General features: G+C 38.5%; 1 long non-coding RNA gene across 1 annotated transcript in view; it reads left to right on the top strand.

The window, feature by feature from the left end:
- Nucleotides 1-24,021, top strand: part of LOC114683092 — a 48,795-nt gene that overhangs the window by 8,324 nt on the left and 16,450 nt on the right. Inside the window, exons 4-5 of the long non-coding RNA XR_003733131.2 lie at nt 12,783-12,835; nt 14,201-14,405. This is a non-coding gene — a long non-coding RNA (uncharacterized LOC114683092). The remainder of the gene's footprint in view (nt 1-12,782; nt 12,836-14,200; nt 14,406-24,021) is intronic.

The following is a 24,021-nucleotide window of genomic DNA, read 5'->3' as shown; positions in this document are numbered from 1 at the left end:
TTAGTAATGAGAAAATTAGTTCATAAAATACATAGTTAATGTACAAAAGTCATTTGCTTTCCCCTAACAGCAGAGAATATCTGAAAAACTATACTTACATACAGATAGATAAAGATAGGTAAATACATATATACACACATATGTACATGCATATGTTATTATATACATAGATACATAAAAAGTACAAATACAGGTTGTTTAAGAGGGCCATCTTACTTAACATTTTGAATGATTGATACCTAGATTTCTTAACCTGTGATATCTTACATCTAAAGAACCCTGTCTGTTTGTAGACTTAAAACTACATATGCTCTTATTGACCTACTATCAATAAAGAGAGAGTAGATAACATGTGCATGACTTGTCAGACAAAGTAAATTCCATTGTGAGCAGGAAGTGGCATGCTCTCAAGACTAACTTTTGGGATTTGCCTGGCAACCACACTCACAATCAGCTGAGTTGTTTGCTCTGCACGTAGGAAAGGCAGCAATTAGCTCTTGGTCCTGGTGCCACACATGGATATCATACACAACTTTTCACTCTGCCCTACAGAAAAATGACTTGGTTGAGGTGGAATTTGAGGGCACAGGACCAGGGGGCAGCTTAGGGCTGACATTATCTTGTAATGTGACTGTGTTTAATATGCTTTCGTCTGGAAGGAACAAGTCATTTGCGCAGTAGAGCTTTGCATGACTTCGGGGCCAAGCAATAGGCTCTAGCCTATTTTATCATATAATTTCAGAATTACGTGACTTCCACCCCAAAATAATAACCATCATTCTATTTAAATACTATTCAGCTGGCGTAATTATTACCTGCTTTTCAAATCTGAGCTCTTGAACCTCGTTGCTGCTCTAGCGATTCCATCCAATTTAAATAATTATCTCAACAAATGCCTGCCTTCTTAATGCTTTTCTTCAGCAATTCCTTTCTTAAAACTTTAAAATCATATAAGAAATAGTAACTCCACAATAAAACAAGAACAGTTTACAACTGTCAGAAAACACTCAGACACAAACATGCACACATGTATATACCAAGTCTGGCTAGATTTTCAAAATTAACACATAATATTTAATGTCATTCTTGTGTTAGTGCTTATGCCCTCATTAGGGATTTTATCCAAAAACTAGATTTGCCAAATGTTCATACTGAGGCAATGTGCATGCTCCAGAACAATTATTTTTGATACCTAATTTAACTTTCTGTGACAGTAAACACTCAAACTTCAGATTACATCAATAATGTTTGTACACTTCTACTGTATTTATTATTCAAAAAGTCCTGTGATCCTGAAATTTAAGCTGTGCCTTCTTCAGTCTGCTCCTTACAGTGTGTGTCCGCTGGGGATGACATCCCATGTATATTGTCCTATCTACTCTGGTGATGTGCAATGTGTTCATGTAAGCACTGGGAGTTTTGTCAGTGTGAAGGATGCCACGGTAGCAAAACAGCAAATGATGTAATTCCCTCTTATAAAAAAGTGTTCTACCTATAATGCTTTTCATGTAGTTCTATCAAAAACAAAACAACAAAAACCCAGTTCACCATCACTTTTTTTAGTATAAACTCTAGCATGTAATGACCATGATAGTGATTAAACTTTTGTGCTTGCTATAATTAGATTCCATATACATAGGCGCTCCTATTACTGGTTATATGACAAAGCAACTAAATGTCATACCTCATAGGAAAAAATAAACTAAACTGATTTGTAATATATAAAGAAGCTCAAGATATCAGAAGCAAAGCAGGTGAGTTATGATTCAACTCCACGATCCTGTGTATGAAATGTGCATTCAAGATGTTAAAAAATACCATCAGCAAAATCTGTGATTCATACTATCCTTGAACAGATCTTCCTTTGGACTCCAAAATCTGCTTCCTGCCTGTTCCTACATCTCCTGGTGCCATAGAGAAACAATGGCATTTTTATGAGTTTATGGGCAGAGAAAGGAACATGCTGATTTGTTTTATGAAAAGAAAGGAAATGAAGTTGTCTAACACCTCCAATCTATTCAGCCTCTCCAGAGATAATTATTCACTTTTATTACCCTTATCAGTAGACCCAACTGTATTTCTGTTTAGCCCTTTTAGTTTTCTTACTTGCTTTTACATTCGTGATCTTATATTTATTTATTTCATTCAAACTTTTATGGATACTTCATTGCTCTGTGCTTAAAAGACTTCTAAGAACTTACGAAAAGTCAAAAACAGTTGTGTCTTGTAAGACACAACTTAAACAATTTAAAGTATATAGTTTTAGCTGTTAACTGTATAACTAAATCTAATGTTAATTGTTTAAGATTAAAGTTCTCTGGAAAATGCAAATGACTTACTTTTATATCTTTTATTTTTCTTCTATGATTCTTCCTTGGAGAGATATATAATTTATGCTTGTGCAGTAATTTCCTACAAAATAAAACATTCCATCTTGGACGGAAGCTCAGTGAGGGACAAGATGTTCTAAAGGTGGGTAAAATATTCCTTGAAAGAAGGCTCTATAGGATAATCCATAATCTAAAAAGATTTTAGCCTCCCCTCCTGAAAGTATAGCCAGCACATCCTTTCATTAGCTTGATACGGTATAAATTCTTATCCTAATAGTGAGATGCTTCACTAAAGCATGCCCAATGATTGTTAATGTCTTCTGTAAATCAAACAGTGAAGGGAAGATGAATAGGAATTTCACTTACACAACTTAAGTAAAATATAGCTCTCTGAACAGATAAAGATAGGTTTCTTCTGTATCCCAGAACCTAATCAATATTTATATGTATAATTCAGCCATTATTTGGCTTAAAAGGGCTTATTTGGGAAATGTTATCATTTTTACTATTTTCTACAGAGAAAATATTTTCCAGTTTCAAATAACTCTGGACTTTGTAATTATAACCTGTTTTTATGTTAAAAAAAAAACATTTAAGTGGAAAATGCTAAAGGACCACTGAACATGATATTGTATTTACATATCTATATATGTATAAAATAATGATTATAAATGTTTGTTTAAAAAGGTGAAGTACAAATGTGAATTTAACAAGAACTTGTAGACTATCAACACTGTACACAAACTTCTTTGTTACAAATAAATATTTATGCCTCAAAAAATAAAAAAGAAGGTTTATTAAAACTCACGAAGTAAACAACTCAATAGCTATAGGAAGTCCCTAACACTGATCAAATTCCCTAGACCATCCCCATTCCAAGCTTTTATAAGCAGTCAGGACTGCTAAGAAACTCCCTCAGACTAGCCAAGCTGTCCCAAAAGGCTGGGCTACATGGAAGAAGCTTAGACCACCTGAGATGTCTGCAAGAGATACTCCCCGATATGTTGAGCTATCTGTAAACTGTGCAATGTGTAGCATGAATCTTAAAGAGTCTTATTAATAAAATCAAACCTGAGGCCAGTTATTGGGGTGAATGCTGGAAGATCAGAGAAGCAGAACAAGCCACAGCCACCTCACCTTGCCAGTTCCTCAGCTGATCCTGTTTCCTTAGACTGGAAGCCCCTTTATCCTCATCCAGAAAGGATCTCAGCTGAACTGTTGCTAGAAGCCTAAAAGCTTAACCAGCTGTAGTTCCCAGTCCTCATGCCTTATATACCTTTCTGCTTTGTGCCATCACTTCCTGGGATTAAAGCTCACTTCCTGGATTAAAGGCATGAGTCATCATTCCTGACTGTTCCCAGTGTGGCTTTAAACTCACAGAGATCCAGATGATCTCTGCCTCTGGAATGCTAGGATTAAGGGTGTGTGCTACCACTGCCTAACCTCTATGTTTAATATTATGGCTGTTCTGTTCTCTGACCCCAGATAAGTTTATTAGGGTGCACAATATTTTGGGGAACACAATACCACCACAGCAATGCCCTCCAGCCTCAGTGAGCCATCACCCAAACTGGGGTGGGCTTTTGATGATATAATTACTGCTCTTGAGGATAATCACTCACTCATATTTTTGTAAGCAGCTTCAGTAAAATTCATTGGTTTACTCAGTTGGACTTTAGTAGTATTCTTATTTTGGTCTATCATCAGATAGAATCTCAGGTGAGTTGATGTTTGTTCATGTTGCCCCAGAAATAGAGCAATACTGTTATACAACACATACAGCTTAGACATGCAACACAATACAGGAGGAAAGTGGCTAATACTATTAAATAACGTGCAAAGCTTCTCTCTTGCCTTCTCAGATAGAAGACACTGGCTGTTCTATAAAATTTAATCCATAGATATCCTCCTACCCAAAACACAAAATACTAAGATCAAAACATGTCCATGTTTTGCTTTCAAGTCACAGGCCTTGCTATTTTATACTTTCAGAGATAAACAGTAAAACTATGCAGAACTTTGGAACATTGGAATAAAGCTCCTTTAAAATCACTCTCTGGTCTATGGTGAGTTTTAGGAGAGTAGCCATGGAAAAACAGAAAGCATCCGTCAGAATTCGCTCATGAAAAGGGGTAAAACACACAGAATGTTCAGAAAATCTCCAAGTTCTACCCAAATCACAACAAATTATCTTTACAGTAGTTACAATGTTCACACTAGTCCTCTTTAATTCTTAAGATCTTATTATTAAGGAAAGATTTTAAATTTATAATTATTTTTTGTCTACCCTCAAAGAAAACAAGAGTTACAATTCTATTTTGGGCCAATTTAGTTTGAATAACTCTAGAATTAGTAATTGGCAGATGGGCTTCTCTTCCTTACCAGAGCCCTACACATGGATGCTTTTGTTAAGCTCCGTCCATGTCTGTGGTTAACAGCCTCTGGCCAGGCTAGGGAGTGTAATCTGCCTAGAAAATGCAGAAAGATAAACACTAACCTGAAAATAGCCTTGGGAGCTTGAGACCCAAAACCCTAGGCCTTGTGGAGTGTAGCCAAATAAGTAGTACATAGATGCTAAGTGATTTTTTTTCCTTGGTTTATGACTCCCAATCTAAGAGTTCTATCAACATAGAGCCAGAGGGAAATACTTTAAGAGCTGAGACCCAGTTTTTTAGGTCAAAGAGAGTGAAGAAGTTCATTTGATTCACATGATAGATTAACATGAATTAAAAATATCCTTGCCCCGATTAATGAAGAATCACACTAGATATAGCCCATATAGAAGTAGGAATGTTGAGCTGGAAAACAAATACAACTTTTATAAAAATTATAAACTAAAAACAAAATTAGTTACTCAGAGAAGGAAACTATCATTTTATGACAAGGAAAATATTTCAAGAACTCTAGGCTATAGATGTCCATCAACCAATGAATAGATAATTAAATCGTGGTATGTGTACAAGATGGAATTTTATTCAGTTATAAAACAATGAAATTATAAAATGTGTAGGAAAATGTATGGGACTGGGAAAAGTCATACTGAATGAGATAACCCAGGTACAGATAAACAAATAACTACATGTTCTCTTGTGGATACAGATCCTGGCTTTGATTCTTAGATTACTGTCTAATTGAAGTGCTTATAAAGGCCAGAAAGCCAAAGAGGAGCCATAAGAGGTGAGGGGTGGCACAAAAACAGGGCCTTAAGGAGTGGGGATGGTATAACATAAATGACACAGAAGTAGAGGGTAGGAAACGGGGTAGGAAGGGCTGAGGGAGGATGTGGATGAGCAGACAAGAAGAAGTAAGTAAAAACCAAGGATGTGTGAAAAATCCCTATGAAAACTTAGGCTGTAAGTCTACTACAATCATAGTTTAGAAAAACAAAACAAACAAACAAACAAACAAACAAAAACAGCTTTAGATTGAGGCAGTGTGCATGGGCGGAAAATTTTCTTCCAAGAAGCCTGAAGTTATTGAATGAAAATTCCAGTGGCAGGAGTGAGATACTGTCCTGTGAGCTGTTCGTTAGGGTGGCCCAGGAAGTCACCCAAATGTAACAGGTTATTGCCATCGCTCTTGGTTGCCCAACAAAAATAGAATGTCAGACTTTATTGCTGAAGACACTGCACACTTGGATTGTAATTCATTGAGAAATTAAACTGAGTCTCAGCTGTTAAGTTCCCTCCCTGCTGGCTCGCTCTCACGGCAATGGAAGAAGCTGTGTAAGTGGATGGAGAAGAAAAGTCATTGAAGGTTCTACCTATGTATGCACCCCACAAGCTACAGTAAGGATCTGATAAAATATGACCACTAGTAAAATAGTGGGGTTACTATTATGGGGACAACAAAACTGTATTTTGATGTATTTGAGGTCAATTCCATAGAAGAGAACTCCTGCCTGATACTGTAAACTTGGTCAAAAGCCCTTGTCTGGAGAGGTCAGAGAACCCAGGGGAGAATTTACTACTTTTTTTTTTCTAAATAGACAAGTTGTCAAATTGCCTTCTACATGTTTATGTTTATACCCATTCCTTAGTCCTGCCATCAGCCTTCACCAAGAAGTTCCTTTTGTGAGGGCAGTGGTTAATGCAGAGGCTCACAATTGATCAAAGCACCTCTGTGCTTTGATAATATTTGATAATTTACATATGAATATGTAAATTTACTCTCTATAAATGACTTCAGAAGCTTGACCTAAGGCCCAGGGAACATTGTGGGAGAGGGGGCAGGATAAATATAAGAGCCTGAGTTTGGGGAGGAATTTTGTGAAACAATATATTTGTTACATGATACAACTGCTGACTCATGAATTCACTGTAGTTGTGGTTAGCTGCATAAAATTGGACCCATTATCATGTGTGGAAGATGAGTTTATGAAGCCTCACCTTTGTAATTTTTTTAAATTTTATTTTATTCAATTAACATTTTTTCATTTATTTTACATGCAAACCATAGTTTTCCCTCCCTCCTCTCCTCCTGTCCCCACACACTACCATCTACTACTATCCCCAACCACTTCTCCTCTGTCTCCATTCAGGAAGGGATGAGAAGGCCTCACCTGCCAAGGTGAGCTGATGAGCTGGGCAGGAAGAAGCCAGCGACAGAGACTTGGAGCAAATGGTAGGATGATGAGGAAGAGCCGATGGTGTGGGTCCAGGCATTCTGAGGGAGAGTAAGGAAAAGCTAGCTTTTCCTAAAACAACATACACACTTGAGTGAGTGTCCCAGTCTTCTGATTCCTGCCTGATAGTTTATTTGGGTGAAACCGGCATAAGAAGGCAGTTATTTCCTATGGACTCCAGGGTGATCTCAGGGTGATGCTGGAAGCCGTTTTCTCACAGGCATGGCTAACATCTGCTAATTAGACCTACCCCAGCATTTTACCACCGGCTTGTTCTTTGCTTTGAATGGCATTTGTTAAATTGAGTGTGCGGTCAAGGGAGAGTGATGAGAAGTGGGGCAAGGGCACAAGCTTCTCCATGTCTGCAGGCTCCTCAGCACTTCCTAAATCCCCAAAGTTGTTGACTTCAACCAAGTATGCTGCTGTATGTGTACACATACAGAATACAGCAACTACCTGGGAAGGTAACTGTAAAGAAATGTACAGTTTCTAAGGTGCCGAGGCAATATCAGCATGTGCAACATTGCAAACTGAGTCATGCATAGTCGAGTGTCTGCTGCTATCACTAACACCACGGCCTCATTAACTCCAGGAGGTCCTATAAAAAGGGCAGCACCTGCTGGGCAGCCTTATTTTCCCACCCATTAACCACAGTCACCTGATCACAAGATGGCCTTTTGCATGTACAATTACATGATGCCACTACGCCTTTCCTGAGCTCAGAGTATGACAAGAAGCTAGTGGCTTTGGTCAACCGAGACTCCGCTGCCTACAAATTAAGCAACACTTGCCTCTGTCAACAGGGAGTTATGATATAGATGGGGCTGGGAAAAAAAATGTACTCACATGAAGTAACCACTGACAAACTCCCACAGAGTAAAACCATTTCTTTGTTTACCGAATCAAACTGTGACCAAAAAAATAGTCCCACATGAACGCTCACGTTCTAGGTATATTATACTAGAACATCAATATTTCAAAGCTGATGAATTCCATAGGCCAAGGACCAATCCCCCCAATATGGGAAGAAGAGTAAGATGCTGTTAGAAGAGGACCATGACAGCTGTGAACTTGAACTTTGCTACTCCCTAAGCTGCTCTTTTAAAAACAACCTTGATTCATCATGGATAAGCAGGCACAAGGGTGGCCAGCTCAGAGAGCAAAACTTTGAAGTCAGATATGATCATTAACAATAAATCTATTCTGATAACTTAACTCCTAATATAACCCAAAGGCATGTGATATATTTAGATATAAATAGAACTGGATTCATAGATGGACCTAGAGATACAGTCTCTACTACATTAGTAAGAAAGTATACACCCTGCTCTTTTGAGTCGAACAAGTAAATTAATATAGAATTATTTATATAATTAATATTGTGATCTATTAGGACATGTTTCCTAAAGTAAACATAAAGGTGCTTTGAAAATTCACTATATTTTAATATTGGCCTGCAGCTGTGAACTGGCTCTTAGGTTTTAAATTTGGCACTGTAAACAGTTATTCCTTAGCAATTCCTTGGTTGGTTTCTGGCACCATACTGGGTCATGGTTCCTTGGAATCCCTTCTGGCCACAGCAAAGATCTAACATCTGATGTAGGGTTTCTACATTCATCTTTTGAAAACTATGTTAGGCCAATCAGAGAAGAGCAACAATCAGGATCCAGGTCTTTGGTCCCTCTTATCATTCCTTACTGACTTGGTAGGACCAGCTCTGAATTTCTATTTGTCCATTTTGATGTCAAGACTTAACTCCACACAGTATGTAAGTCATTGACTCTGACTTAGGCTGCCTCTCATCCTTGACTCTTGCAGTTTCTGGAACTCCTAGTCAGGTAATAATTAATCCCCATGTCAGCCTTTTCTCAGAGCTTCCTCACAACCTCTTACTGGATTTTATCTTCTTTGAGACCACATTTTTTCCCTGAAGGCTTCTCCAATGGTAGGTAGCTCTTTTACCCCCAATATTTCCTAATCCAGAGGGTGGGAGGTGATCTCTCAGGTGACAGTACAGGCTGCTAGTATCTGAATTTAGATAGAATCACTTGGTACTGGGCACTGCTCTAGCTTAACTCTCACATCACTATGAGGTACACATGCCCCTGTGCCTTTTTTTTGTTGTATTTGTGGTTTGTGGATGATAACTGTTCAAAAACAGACACACAATATTAGAACCCAGTTTTTAAGCAGAGTCCATTGTCTTGATAACCATGTTGTATTGCCACTCATCATTTATTGAAGAGTTAGCTCATTAGATTACTGTCTTTTTCTTATTTCTGGTCCTTTTATCAGTCTTAGCAACTTTACAAGATGCAGACAAAATGCTTCAACATCCAGTTCTTTAAGTTCCTTGATGTCATCTCTCTCCACCAACCACTTTCCTAAGCTCACAGCAGAGCTTGCCATTCCCACTAATGGCCCCATCATTCAAATCTTACTTGCAAATACCTCTCCCCTAGTTTGGCCACAATCATTCATCTTTCCTTAAAAATACTTCCACTCTTGTAATTAATTGTTCTACCTCAGTATGGGCTTTCATTCTCCTAATCTGGGAGCATTGTTCTCCATTACTACACACATTCCATTTCCTTTCTCTTCACTCTCCAGTCTTTCCTTCCTCATAGAATTCAATGCCAGGTGAGTTTAGCTCTTCACCTACACTTCCAACCCTGGGCAATCGACCATCCTGGAGAAAATATTCAGCCACACTCACTTGAATTTATGAGAGCTATTTTCTGTGCCACCTAGCAATTCTATATTTTAGTGGTCAGTTCCCCCTCTACATCTTGAAAATGACCATTTTAATAACTTTGCTCTCAATAAAAAAGAAGGATCACCAATTTAATTCTCCATAGGTAATAACCTTTCCACTTATTTGCTAAGTAAACAGACTCCATGAAAAGAAACCATCTCCTGTTCCCACTCTTAAACCTCAAAACTGACTATATCCATGCTCATCTATTCTGCATGCTCTCTCTGCAGAAAATATCATCTGAGCTCACTACCAATGATATGTTTTATACTACACAATATATTTAATCCTGAGTATCATTTGGAGATCAAACTATATATGACAAAAATTAAAAACAAACAAAAACCAACAGACCTACATCCAATGTTTTCAGGTATCCCACTGCCGGCTTTGTTGCTGTTTCCATCTAAGGGTATACTTCAGTAGTTTTTAATTTCACTTTTTTCCAAGATAATTGTTCACCCATTAACATGATTGACTATAGAAATAAGTAATAGATGTAGCATTTTTGCTTTTTTATTGGATTCCCAAAATGAATTCAACATTTCTCAGAATATTGAACATTTAAATTATTATTTACCTACAAAGTCCAAAAGCACAGCCATAGTAGGCCACTTATAACACAGACAACAAACTATAAACCAATGTCTGACGTCTCTAATGACATTTAAGTAGGAAGAGGAAAGATAATCTGTTTAGTCAAACCCCCCAAGATAAACAGACAAAAGGCATCACTTAAAGATGTAAAGGGCTATTAAACAAAATTTTATTATTTTACCTTATGGGAAGTTTGATATAACCTATAATAATTTCTTTTAATATCTCATCCCATACTTACAAAGGAAGTCATTAATGGAGTTCTAGAGAGAGAGTTTATGGGTGTCTAATAGTCACATCAGCTTCACAGTTTACCATGTAAGTCCAGGACTTGCCAAAAATCAATCACCCACACCTTGTGAATGTGTCCAAGTGGCTGACAGGACACTTTGGTCAACGTGGCTGGAAAACTTGATGGTAACATTTCCTCTTTCCCCCTTTCTACTTCTTATCTCAACAAAGTAGGACCCTAGAGACCTGGAGCATGCTGTCCATAGGAAGTATACAGGAACATCATAATCTACTAAGGGAGATAGGACATTCACAATATGCATGTGCACATACAAAAATTAAATCTCAGCTGTTGATGTGATACAGTTGGTATTAGGTACTGAATGCACACGTCCCAAACAAACAAACAAACAAACAAACAAACAAACACTGCATGAATTACCAGTGTCTCATGAGTAAACAAACATTTTATTCTATAAAATGTCATGCACAATTTAAAATTTTCCATTAATCTTTTAACCCATGTCCTGACACCATCATTGTCACAGGGATTTCTATAATTCCTTCATGGCAAGACTCAGATTCTTCAATTCATGATGTAGTTTACTGATAAAATCTGCCTCCCTGGGCATTACTTCTGTTACTGCCTGCTCAAAAACAGAGTAAATCTCCTCACTTCAAACCTAGTACAATAATAAATTACTCTCTTGGCTTTAAGATATGTCAGATCCTAGGCACACTCTGAAAACCTGCCATTCTTTCCCATGAAACTCTGATTCCTTTATCTGAAACAATCACTAACCTTATAGACATCTGGATTCCTGTTGCTTCTCAACCTCCCAAAGGTTGTCTTTGCCTCACCGAAGCAGCATTCCTCAGAATGTACTAAATTTCAGTCTCTCCTTCAAGGCTAAGAGCCTTTCTCTCCGTTAACTTCCCTGTCTCTTGACCCTTTGTTTCTCCTCTTCTATGCTCCTGGCATACAAGGCATGCACCTTACAGAACAGCTCAAAAGCTCACCCGTTGACTTTGGCTCCTCCAGTTACTAAGCCCTGGAATATAAAAGCTGTTTTCTAGATTCTACAGTATGTTCAGTGATGAGTAACAGCAGGAATTTATTAAATGCCCAGAAGTTTGTGAGTTATAGTTTGCTAACTTATATTTTCTTTTTCTTTTTTTTTTTTTGGTTTTTTTCGTGACAGGATTTCTCTGTGTAGTTTTGGTGCCTGTCTTGGATCTCGCTCTGTAGACCAGGCTGGCCTCGAACTCACAGAGATCTGCCTGGCTCTGCCTCCTGAGTGCTGGGATTAAAGGTGTGCACCACCATCACCCAGCTGTGTTTTCTTTTTAACGGTATTCTTATTAATTCTTTGAGAATTTCATGCATTATATTCTTAACATAACCATCCTCCCTTCTCACCCTCTACTCCCCAACTGTTCAACTGTGAATTTTCTTCTTCTCCCCTACTCCATGAAGTCAGTCCAGTTTGTATTGTTCAACTAGTCTTGAGAATAGTGCACATTTAGATACATTAAAATAAAAATATTTACCCATTTTAGTATATATATGTATGTACACACACACACACACACACACACACACACACATATTTCCAAATAGCATTACATAAGTACATAGAACAAAGTAGGTTTACAGCTTTAATTTAAAGGATCTTTCTGGATTTCTCAAAAGAATCCAATAGGCAATCAAAATGATAGCTTATCTTTCCCCATCGTATTTTTCCTATACTGAGAATCTTTGCCATATCCTAGATTCAGTATTAAGAACAAAGCTAAGACGAGGGTTATGAAGCCTGAAGAACAGAGAATGCCCTGCACCAAATCTCTTGATTTACTTTGTGCATTAGACAAAGCCAGACAGGTAAGGTTTCTGCCATCATCACGCTGAGCACAGGCCCCGGAACGTAAGTGCTCAATAAATTCTTGTTCAGTCATTGAGGTTTTGATAGTTCGCTCAACAGAAGATTCCGTGTCTGAAATATGCACACAGCATCTCCAGAATTAGATCTGAATGTGTCTCAAGGAGATTCCTCCTGGCAACGCTGATGGTGATGTTGTACAAAGCTGGGATCGAATCACCCGTTTTTAGACTTTATTGTTATGAGAAACAGCAGGCCATGAGGCTGGCGAATGCACTTCCAGTGATTTCTTTTGGTGGCAAAAAGCATTTGTGGAGCTTAAAGCAGTTTGAGAAACCATTAATTCTGTCCCATTCACCCTTCAGATAGAGACACAGACCTGCAGAAAACATCGCAGAGGACATGCAGAGAAAGCCAGGTAGGAGTCACTCTCTCTTTAGAAAGTAACTATGCTGCCTACGTGTAAATAACAAGGGATGGCAAAATATTATCAAACCTGGGGCTGAGCAGAACTTCCAGATACGGCTCATGATTCTTTGCTTCAGCACTTTCACTAATTGCTAAGCAGATGCCTGTAACACAATGCCTTAAAAATTAGAGTGCTTCTTGGAGTTTTGCATCAAATCACAATTTGCCATTCCACAGCTCCGCAGCAATAGTCTTAGCCTTGAATTACCAAGCAATAACCACTGCGCAGACCTCTCTTCCCTAGGACAGGCCTTCTCAACAACTCACATGGCCCTTAGGCTTTTCTCCCAAGTCCTTCAAAATTTCCCTGTGGCATCATGACCCTCTGTTTTGACAAAACTCTTTGTAGTAGAAGTTTGCCCTTGGATCTCTTAAAAGGCTTTCAGCCAAAGGTGACAGAAAACCAGCCTCAAGTTGGCTTAAAGTGAGTCTGAAATCTCCAGCATCAGAGCAATTTAGACAGTTGAGTCGGGGTTCTGGGTCCACTTCCTGTGGTTTGCTCTTCTCTGCCTCTCTCTTTGCCTTCTTTCCCTCCAGACTGACTTCCCTCCTAGTCCTTGGATGCCTGCCAACAGCAATTAGTGCTGCCTGATTCCTCATTCAGCAAGAGAGGCAGGTTGCTTCCCATTAACTGCTGGCGTGGGTGGGGGAGGGGGAACAGTAAGATGTACATCAATTGGCTGCTTCTGAACCAATCCCTAAAACCAGAGGCATGCCATGCACTGATAAGCTTAGGCCTGGACTAATTAAACCAATTAGAGAGCACAGGAAGATGGACTGTTTTTCTTTTTGAGTGGCCTTTGCTGCCCACAGTTTCCACTAGAAGATAAGGTCAAATGGGGTCCACATATGAATTATTTATTGCTCATATTAAGGTAGGTGGAATGGATGTTGAGGAAAGGGATCCTTCTGTTTAGCATGAATTTGGATTGTGTGTAACAGTAGTGAGGAGGGGTCCTACTAGTGGACAAGCTCAGTGGTCAAGCTCAGTGAACTTTTAGGAATCAATCACTGCTATCGCCAGCCACTTCCCTCATACTGGACATGCTCCTCTGTTGATGCGTTTACTGTGGTCTACCCTTTCCGGGGTTGGGGAAGAGAGAAAGCTTTCAGTGCATAGTTAACAACGGGACCCAGCCCGTTTCCAATTCTGCTTTTATTACTTTGAAATGAACTTTTTGAAACCCAAACATATTATTATATAACAAGTTGTAAAAGTCAAAACTGTCTATCATATCTGCTGCTGAATCTCAAAGGCCTATTTTTCAGGCTTTGGTCTAGCCACTAAAATTCTTCTGAATTCTGTTTCTTTCAGCATATCTGCTTCCACTTTCCAGACTGGTGTCTCCTTGACCAGATTAGATTATAAAACGTAACTGAACCAGGGCTGAGGACAAAGCCCAGACACACTAAAAGAAGTATACCTGTCAGCTAACGTCAAATTAGAAACTGCAAGCCCTGCTGTACTCTGCCAGGCCTCTATCAGCCAGTCAAATTTCTATCCTTCTCCACAAGGACACGTGAGTGATTCCATAAAAATCCTTACCTAGACAAGAATATTACCTCTCAACCTCCTGAAATTTCCCAGGCTACTCAACCTACAGAAAATTAAATAAGGCTAATTTAGTAGCAAAGCTTTTAGAGCACTTAGGCTGGATCCGGGAGCTAGTCTCATTATTTCCCAAGCACTCTCAATTTCTTGTTAGAGTAATCCATTCTAGAATGTATTAAAGATCAACATTGCTGATCTAATAGTTTCCAGAACTTACCATTTTACCCTGTGAAAGAACTGGAGATTATTCACTCAGATCACATCGCCTGACAAAACTGCACTCCTCTGGGATTCTGCAGTTACTGCCAATCATTTGTGATTACATCTGTAAGTCCAATGGACACCTTGGAATGTGAGTTATCTGTGGCTGTAAACTTGAATTCATTTAAGATGCATAGGTGGTGTCTTGTGTCTTCTTTTTACGTTTTTGGGACCTCACATCTGATCATGTTTTTCTCTTCATTCTGATTTTGATGATAACTTTGCCATAGTGGCAAGGACAGATGTAAAGTAGAAGCAGACTGATTCTTCTTTCTGCCTGAGATAGTTAATATTGATTGTCAACAGGATCTACAATCACCTAGGAGACCAGCCTTTGAGTATTTCTGTGAAGGGATGTCTAGACTGGGTTAATTGAAGTAGGAAAAACCACATGAAAAGGGCTGGGATCCTGTACTGAAGAAAGAGTGAAGACTGGCTCGGCATCAGCATTCATTGCTCTCTGCGTCGGGACTGGGAATGCAGCATGACCAGCTGCCTCGTGTCTTGCTGCCATGCCGTCCCCGCCATGATGGACGGCACCTTCAAGCCGTGGGCCAAATAAACCCCTCTTTCCCTTATCAACTTTTGTCTCATGTGTCGTCATGGCAATGAGAAAAGTAACTAACACTCTTCCTCCATTTGTGAGCCTGCCATCATCTCTACTGGGCAGGGGGATGATCCACTACACTGACATTTATCCAGCACACTGATAATTGTGATTCCTCACCTTTGTACAAGTCTGTCTGTACGTCAGGAACACTTTCACCCTTTTTGTATTTAATGTTTATTCATCTGTCAGAGCTTAAGGATCGTCTTTGTAAGAAGCCTTCATTAGTACTCTAAGTTTTTATCTTACTCCTCCTGATAGCCTCTTGTTGGTAGGAGAGGGGCTAGTACTGTACTGTCTGCCGGGTAAGCATTCTGCATGCCCCACTGGGCTGTCAGCAGCTGGAGGGTAGAGACGTTTTCTTATGCTTCTCTGTGGAGAAATTCATGGTGATTGATGCCACATGGTTGCTTAATTAATATTAATAATCATTGAGTGATTTAAATGTATAATATTCTTTTCCTAAATTTAGCGTTTTCCCCCAGTTTTCTCATATTTTTTTTACACAAAGATTCTTAATGCCACAGAACTTTCCTTGGTGGCTAAACCTTAATCTAAATAACAATGCTTCTGTAACTTTCTCTGGTAAAAAATAATCCAAGATGTTCACTTTTAGGGAAGCTCCTGTATTGGTTTCTTTCCCATTGTCCCAGGGCAGAGCACTGAGTTTCTCTGTAATGGAAATAATCACTTTCATGATTACAACTGCTTTACGAACTGCCTTGTCTGAAACCTAAACCTCACTCTCATTCCTGCTCTTGCCACACTGCACATTTTCCATCGCTTTCTGCTTGTGCTTTGCTCTCTTTTGCTGTAGACTTGGATGACAGCAGTAAGGAGTACCAGTGTCACAGCCTGAATGCTGTCCTGTCCTGGGAGATCCTCTGCCAGAGTAGCCAATTATTTCTTAATTCTAGCTCAGAAGTTGCTTTTTCCCCCCACAGTGCTTTATCACAGCAATAGAAAAGTAACTAAACCAGTTTCCCATCCCGGTTTCTGATAGTCCTTCGCCTCTCTGAAACCTTATGTGTCAAGTTTTCACTGCCCACATTTCTCTTACATTTCTGTCTTCTAAATTTCCCAGAATGGCTTGGGAAACTATGCTTACAGAGTTCTAGGGGTTATCTAGCCAAAAGTTCCAAAGTCATCCACCTTCTTCCCACAATCTAATTCCAAGCGTCAACCCTGTGCTCAGGTACATCACAACATGGACCCCCACATCTCCATACTAATTTTCTATATTAGTTAATCTCCTTGTTGCTGGTCAATATCTGGCCAAAGCGAGCCAGGAAGGAAGAGGCTGTTTTGCATTGGGACAGTCCATTGTGGCAGGGAAGTTATGACACAGGAGCTTGAGAAGGCTGGTCACATTGTACCCACAGTCGGGAAACAAAGAGCAAAGAATGCTCATGCTCAACTCACTCTCTCCTTTCTATTCAGTCCAGCACTTCCATTCATGTAATGGTGTTATGCAAATTTAGGGTGTGCCCTCCCATCTCAAAACCCAGTGCCTCTCACTGACTTGTCTGAGGTTGTTCCCATTATGATTCTAAGTCATATGACAACCACCACAACTCAAAATAATGCTTCTTTTAAAAATGAAAAAAAAACCCTAATAATATACATATATATTTGATCAGAACACATGCTCATTATAAATTCTTTTTTGAGGCATGGGTAATATATTACTAGACATGCAAACTAGAGTGAGATGATCATTTTAACAAAGGAAAAAAATCAAATAAATTTCCTGTTTGCGGATGTTCTTTCATCATAAATGCATTTCAATCCTTAAGACAACTTCAGTATTTTGAAACCTGAAACATGCTTAACTCAATTGCACTTGGTAAAGTATACATAGTCTTTAGCTTTCCTACTTAACTAAGGGCATTTCTCACTGATATACTTTTCTTCAACAGTGAATATCCTTAATGTATTTTCTTCGTCACTTTTTCAGTAGTTTATTAAAAATTTAAGACTAGTGGTAGCTTTAAAGTTAAAAAAAAACACAATGATATTTTAGATTTGTAAACGCATTTTGGAATGAATAAATCATGGAAATATTTTCAACACTAAAAGAATAGGGTCTTAAGTTTTTCATCTACACAGAGATGAGATGGCCCTGATCTCTAATGTTAAAACTTGGTTCACTCCAAGATGATTTTTGAAATGTCACTGTTTTCCTTCTGTTCAGCACTGGCTATGTGGTGACTGTCCTGATTAGTGACCACATTAAATGCACTGTGCTGGCATTTTTTCCCCAACTATTTTGGGCTGTGTTGACATAATTGATGACAAACTTTCCTGACCACAGTTTTAAATTGAACTAATCAGTCAAAGAGCATTTTATAAGCAACTGCAGTGACTGAGATACAGGAGTATCTGTTTTCTTGATTAGGAATTATTAGGAGCAAATTTGTTGCTGATTGATACAGCTGAAAGCTGCAGCACGAATAATGCTGTAGCATGCTGTAATCAAATGTAATGACAGATTCTATGATAGAAGACTTCAAAACAAATCATCTTTAATTTTTAAAATGTATTATTAGTGTGTTTATATTTTAATTTGTATGCAGCACACAAAGAGAAAGATTTCTGCATTACAATGCAACAATAATATAGCACCAGGTGGTGGAGAGGTGGCCCAGTGGTGAGGAGCACTTGCAGAGGACCTCAGTTTGATTCCCATCACTCATGTGGAACATCTTCTAGCTGCCTATAACTCTGACTCCCGGAGTATCCCACGCCTTCTTCTGGACTCTGAAGTCACCTCCATGTATCTGGTGCATATACACAACTCAGGCACATACACATAAGATATTATAAATGAATAAACTCTATTATTATCAATATCCTATTCTCTAAGTAAATATTATCTGTCATATTTACAATAAGCTATATGTTTATATGCTATAGTAATTTGTATATGGCTTGAGTAGAATTAATAAATCCTTCTTTCATGTGCTAAGGCAACCATGAATTACTTACACAAACTGAAGTAAATCACCAAATCTGTATGTTGAAATTTTTTTCTGTAAGAACTTATACATTCAAGCAGAGCACAGTAGTGTGTATACCTGTAATCACAACACTTGGAAAACAGAAACAGAAGGTCAGTAAGTTGGAGGCCAGCAAGACCACACAGAACACAATGAAGTACCCAGTAAGACTGTCTCAAAACAACAACAAATGTAGACTCACTAAAATTGTAATTTACAGTTCTCATAGAGAATCCTTGAATTGTTTTCAATATATTTATAAATTAGAATAACCTTTGTACTTAACAATAAAAACTTTCTAGGCAAATACAGCTTCTTATACATGAAAAAATTCAATAATGAATGAATTGGGTAAACATGGAAAATCACTGAAAAAGTGAATGAAAGAGAAAATAAATAATGAGTTAAATCAAAATATATGTTTTGGTCTACACTAACGTATTCTTATAGTCTGATTTTCTTGCTGATTTTCCCCCCACTTCAATGGCCTTTAACTATTTAAGAGTAAATTAAGTTACTTCTTAAGTGCAACTTGAGAAATACAGTATTTTTATTCCTCAAAGTAGGTCACAGATGTTAACAAAAATGAACCTTAGAAACTATTATGATTTGAATGTGAGATGTACCTCAACACTTGGTCCCCACCTTTTCATGTTGCTTGAGTTTGTGGGAACTATGGAAATTGAAGGGAGGCCTAGACAGAGGAAGTGGGTTGTTTGTGAATAGACTTTGAGGCAAAAATTCAAAGAACTATAGAATGTAGTTGCAGACAGATCCTGCATGGAAACTTTGGAATAAGTTAATAGTTTGGAGTTTTGCAAGGCAAAGAAATAGAACAATTATACTCTTTCATCTGCTAGCATTGGTTAAGTGCTATTCAAAGAGAGAGTAGATTCCCAAGGTGTTTTAGATTCCTGCATAAGTGGACCAAAGATCTCCATAGAAAATGTAAAAAGAGACAGCACCAAATTGAGAATTTTCAGTTAAAACTGTTCTTCAATTTTTATTACACTTGTATCTCATCCCCTTTTGCCTGGACTTAACATTTCCATTCATACTTAAATGTTTTAGTAAATACCTTTAATTCTTGAAGTTCTAGGTACCTGTATATTCAAATATCTTTTTTTTCCCCCAGGACTTTTCCCTACAGCTTTCTGGAAAAGCTTCAATGTAAAGGATGATTCCTATATATTCTTTCATGTCTCCCAACTTTTATTTTTCTCATCCCTTTTCCTTCAAAGATTATGACGACTGTTTTTTTGAATTATGTTCCCTGTTCTTCCAATTCTTTGTTACCTCACTGTGCATACATTCCTACCTTACTCCATCCATTGAACTGCTTATTTTAGTTTTTCTTTCAAACTTTATTATCCTACCTATGTTTTCTAATACTTTTTGGGTCAAACTGAAGATCAAAGCCAGGATCTTGCACATGTTTAACTTGTTCTACAGCCATGCTTTCTCTTATTCTTTCTACATCATCTCCTTTAAGAATATCAACACTTACTTTTCTTATTTAAGTTTTTACTATAATTAAGTTAAATAACTCACATTGTCTGATATGATAGAAGATAGACGAATACCCTTCAAGTTTTAGATTTCTGGCTTTATGAAAGTGTAAGCTAATCTCTTCTCTGTGCATACCTTCCCACAATAAGCAAGTCTACCTCATCCTTTGGGGACTCTTTTTCTTTCCTTCTTCCTAGGGACAATGAGGGTAACATGGGGAGTTCTGGGGAACCAGGCAAAAATATGTGGAAATTGTTGTTGTCCATCTTAGAACCTAACGATACTGGAGTGACATTCTGCTTTTACCCACCATTTGTCACTGATACTGATACATTTGTTTTTCTTCCTGCCATAAGCAAAGTCTATGTGAAATAATGTGAAGAAAGTCAAGAGTTTCAACTTGAAAGATCTTGTCCAACTTTCTATTCCTTTACCTCCACTTCTCATTCATGAGTACCAGCTAGCTATGTCTTAAAAGTTGACAGCATTTAATATTCATTTCTTGGAATCAACCACACCAACACTTGTTTCAAATCTACAGAATTATATCCATTGAAAGAAGCCAGACATACTCATTAATTTCTCTAAAACAGAGAGCAGCTTTTCACTCATCTCATTTTATCTTCCTGGTGACCACATTGCTGCTGCACCTCCCATGAGCTAACTGAGTGACACAGGACTATAAACACCACCACAGTGCTATCATCAAATGTGTAGTCCAAGGTCCCTGACTTTTAAGAACATTTGCTTTTGCTGTGAAGGCCAATTAGTGTTCATAGATATCCAAGGAACACCGAAGTTACCAAAAAAGTCTTTTTACCCATTTTTTTATTAAACTTTCTTTTTTTTTAATTCTTTGTGTCTTTCACATCATGTATCTCTATCCCATTCATTTGCTGTCCCTTCATATCTGCCCTCAGCCCTTACAAACTACCCCCCCCAATAAAATTTAAGAGGGAAACAAAAGGAAAAATCTCATCATGGAAGCTGTAGTATGACATAGTTAGTCATGCAGCAAACTCTTCTATCCATATATCTTTTATACAAGTGTTCATTGCCAGGAGTCATTGGTCTGGTTTGAGCCCTCAGTTTTCTGCTACACTGTCGATGCTGGGCCCTCACTGGGACTCCTCTTGAATATCCTGTTGTTCCCCTGTGTATGGAGATCCTGCAGCGTTGGGTCTGCAGGACCAGTCCCTTCATGTGTTCCAGTAGATCATAGATGGGGTGGATGTTAGGGTGGGCTGGTTTACCTTAACACTGGTTTCTGGGCCTGGGTAGTTCCAGGGTTGGTCAGCCTGCCAGCTCTCCACTGTCTTCACAACCAGGGTGAGCTTTCTAGCATTGCCCAGGCTAGTTCACCCCTTTCAGTGATGATCAAGGGATGGGGCGAGTTTTCCTCTTTTCCTACCCTCAGTTGGCTTTCCACACTTATACCATCAGGGCCAACTCTACTGTGTTGCCCAGACAAGATGTAGAGGCCACTCTCCTGAGTACTGAAGCTGGGGAGGGCCAGAGACACCTTTCCCACTCTCAAGACCTCAGGACCAGTTCTTTCACCTGTCACAGATGGGGGCGGGGAGGAGAGAGCTGCAGCACTCAGGAAAGTAGACCTTATTGAATGGAGGGAGGGGTTGGTAATTGTGAGCATGTTAGATCTGGCCCTACCCTTCATCTACCATAAAAAGTCTTAAGTTTAATAATAAAACTTACTGATCACACAGTAGAAAGTAGCAAAGAAGTATATCAGTATTCAACCAAAGCATCCCAAACAGGGATAACTACATGCAGAAGGTACACATTCAACAGTGTCTGTGAAGTTGTCCTTGGTTCTACAGTGTCCTTGACAGTAAAGGACAACCCCAGGAGTCCTCATGAACTGTTTCTAGTTGTCCAGAATGCATTTATGATATGCACTTCAGTGGTTTAAAACTGCTTCTACCTCAGGTACTATTCTTTTAACTACAGATGAAGCATGCCTGTATAAGAACAAGTCCTTTGTATCAAGTGTTGCTTCATACATTTACTAATACCCATTTAAAATCACCCCTGAAACCTTTATCTTTGTAATCCCAAGGTGATGGCACAGTTGTGTGTGATGCTGACAGTCATTAGCACCAAGAACTGTTGTAAATTATCTCACACACTCAGATGCCTACCAGGTTAAAATGAGTCCCTTTTCCTTTATCCTTGTGACAATGTTTCTTCTAGCTCCTCAATACCTCCACACCATCTATTTGGTCATTGATAAAAAAGAAATTCTTCAGGGATTAATTGAACAATTTAGTGAAGACTTCTAGAGAATTTTCACAAAAGATACATCACAATAGGTGGCTGCACCAGGCCGGGGAGCTCTCAAGGAAAATCTTTTAGCCAAGTTGAGAGACAGTCTTCCATGGGCTTTGCAAATAACTGCACCCCCTCATCCCAAACCAAGGGCTTGGCTATAGGTACACAGAGCTCAGTCCAGCAATGGCCTCCCCACAAGGTCAGCAGAAAGGAAATTGTCAAGTAAATGAAGTTCATCTCAGAGGAGTAAGCCCTTTTCCTTTACCTATCTTCCTTGAATTCTCTCTCGGGCTTTCAATTCTTGAAGCTTTCTCCTCTGCCAACACAAATTCATTTAATCGGGGTAGCCAATCAATAAATAATTTGTAAGACTGAAGTGCCAGGTGCTAGAGTTATCAAGACTCATAATTCAAAAGGTGTGCTCTTATAACTTAGTATCTAATGGGGACAAAGATACAAAATAAATGCAATTCGATACGATGAATACAAAACCTGGAGTCAGAACCTGCGTAGCCTCGATCAGAGTGAACCATTATCACTTTTACTTAGTTCAGGGAAAGTTTGAATTAGAAAAAAATATTTGAACCAAGCCTTGAACTGTTGGGTGTGGGAGATGGGATCACAGGGAGGAAATTTTGTGAGAATAAACTGCATGTACAAAGGCAAGAAATAAATTTGTTCATATCAAGGTGTGAAACTTTTATGACCAGAGACATACATTTAGATCCAAGGAATATTTAGGACCAGATATATAGAAATATTATTTGACTTTGTAGGGAAAATAGGTAGAAACCTAAGCAATGTTATTCAGCTTTTACTCAAATATAGACTCTTGTCCTGTTTTCATGCCAAGATTTGCACACTGAATCTTTCTGGCAAGCTATCACCTTTTTAATCTTACACATACACACATTTAAACATCACAAATGTAACCTGAAATGGACTATATGGCATATGTCATTCTTAATGCAGAAAAAATGTTTGCCAGAACATTTCTGTGCTGTTTTCCTGAGCAAAACAACCTAAATTGTTTGTCTACCTTGGGTTCTAGCCAGGTGTTTAAGAGCTGGATAAAAGCCATAAAGGGCTAGGTAAAAATATATTGACAGCCTTGAAATAGCAGATCTGAGTGAAGACCCTGGGTAAATCCCAAGCATTCTTAGAGTTGAGGTCGATATCGCTTTCTCATTTTTTTCTCTGTAATATAACCACAGTCTTGATACCCAGTAATCCATAAATATTTTCTCAGAAGAGTCCTATTCTTCTTTTAATGTTCACTAATTAATAACAGATGTGCTACTTCATTCATTTAATTTTTTTCTGTCAAACATACAAGGCTTGTAGTGTAGTTTCATGGATCTTTTTCTTTCTATCTCCAGTGATATTTCACCATCTCTTCAGAATACTACAAGATTCGTGAAGATTCAATTAAGACATCATTACTGACTAGATCATTGTAGACCTTGTGAGGTCCAAAATGTGATGTCAAAAATGAGAAGAGTCACTGAAGGCCAAGAGGTTGAAGAGATTATAAGGAGCCATGGTCAGATAAAACACATTTTACTCACCAGTACACAGGCCAGTAGGCAGTCAGACACCCAGGCATACCTTGACACATAAGGGCTGCACACAGGCAGACACAACACACATATAGACCAGCGCATAGACAGAATGCAAGTTGTCACAGAGGCCTACAGGCAAACATACATAGACAAGCTTGCAAAGGTGAAGGGAAAGATACTTCTCTCTGACATCAAGGCCACATTTAAACAAAACTCTGTAGCCAGAATTTTTCATCAGGACCACCAGTCAGCTCTCTCCTGCCAGCTGGCTCCCAAATAACCACAAAGAAACTTATTAATTATAAATGGTCAGCCATCAGCTTAGGTTTGTTGCTAACTAACTCTTATATCTTAAAT

This window comes from Peromyscus leucopus, chromosome 6 (assembly GCF_004664715.2).
Source record: "Peromyscus leucopus breed LL Stock chromosome 6, UCI_PerLeu_2.1, whole genome shotgun sequence".
In the NCBI taxonomy this organism is placed as follows: Eukaryota; Metazoa; Chordata; class Mammalia; order Rodentia; family Cricetidae; genus Peromyscus; species Peromyscus leucopus.
This window is presented reverse-complemented; position numbering and strand designations above follow the sequence as displayed.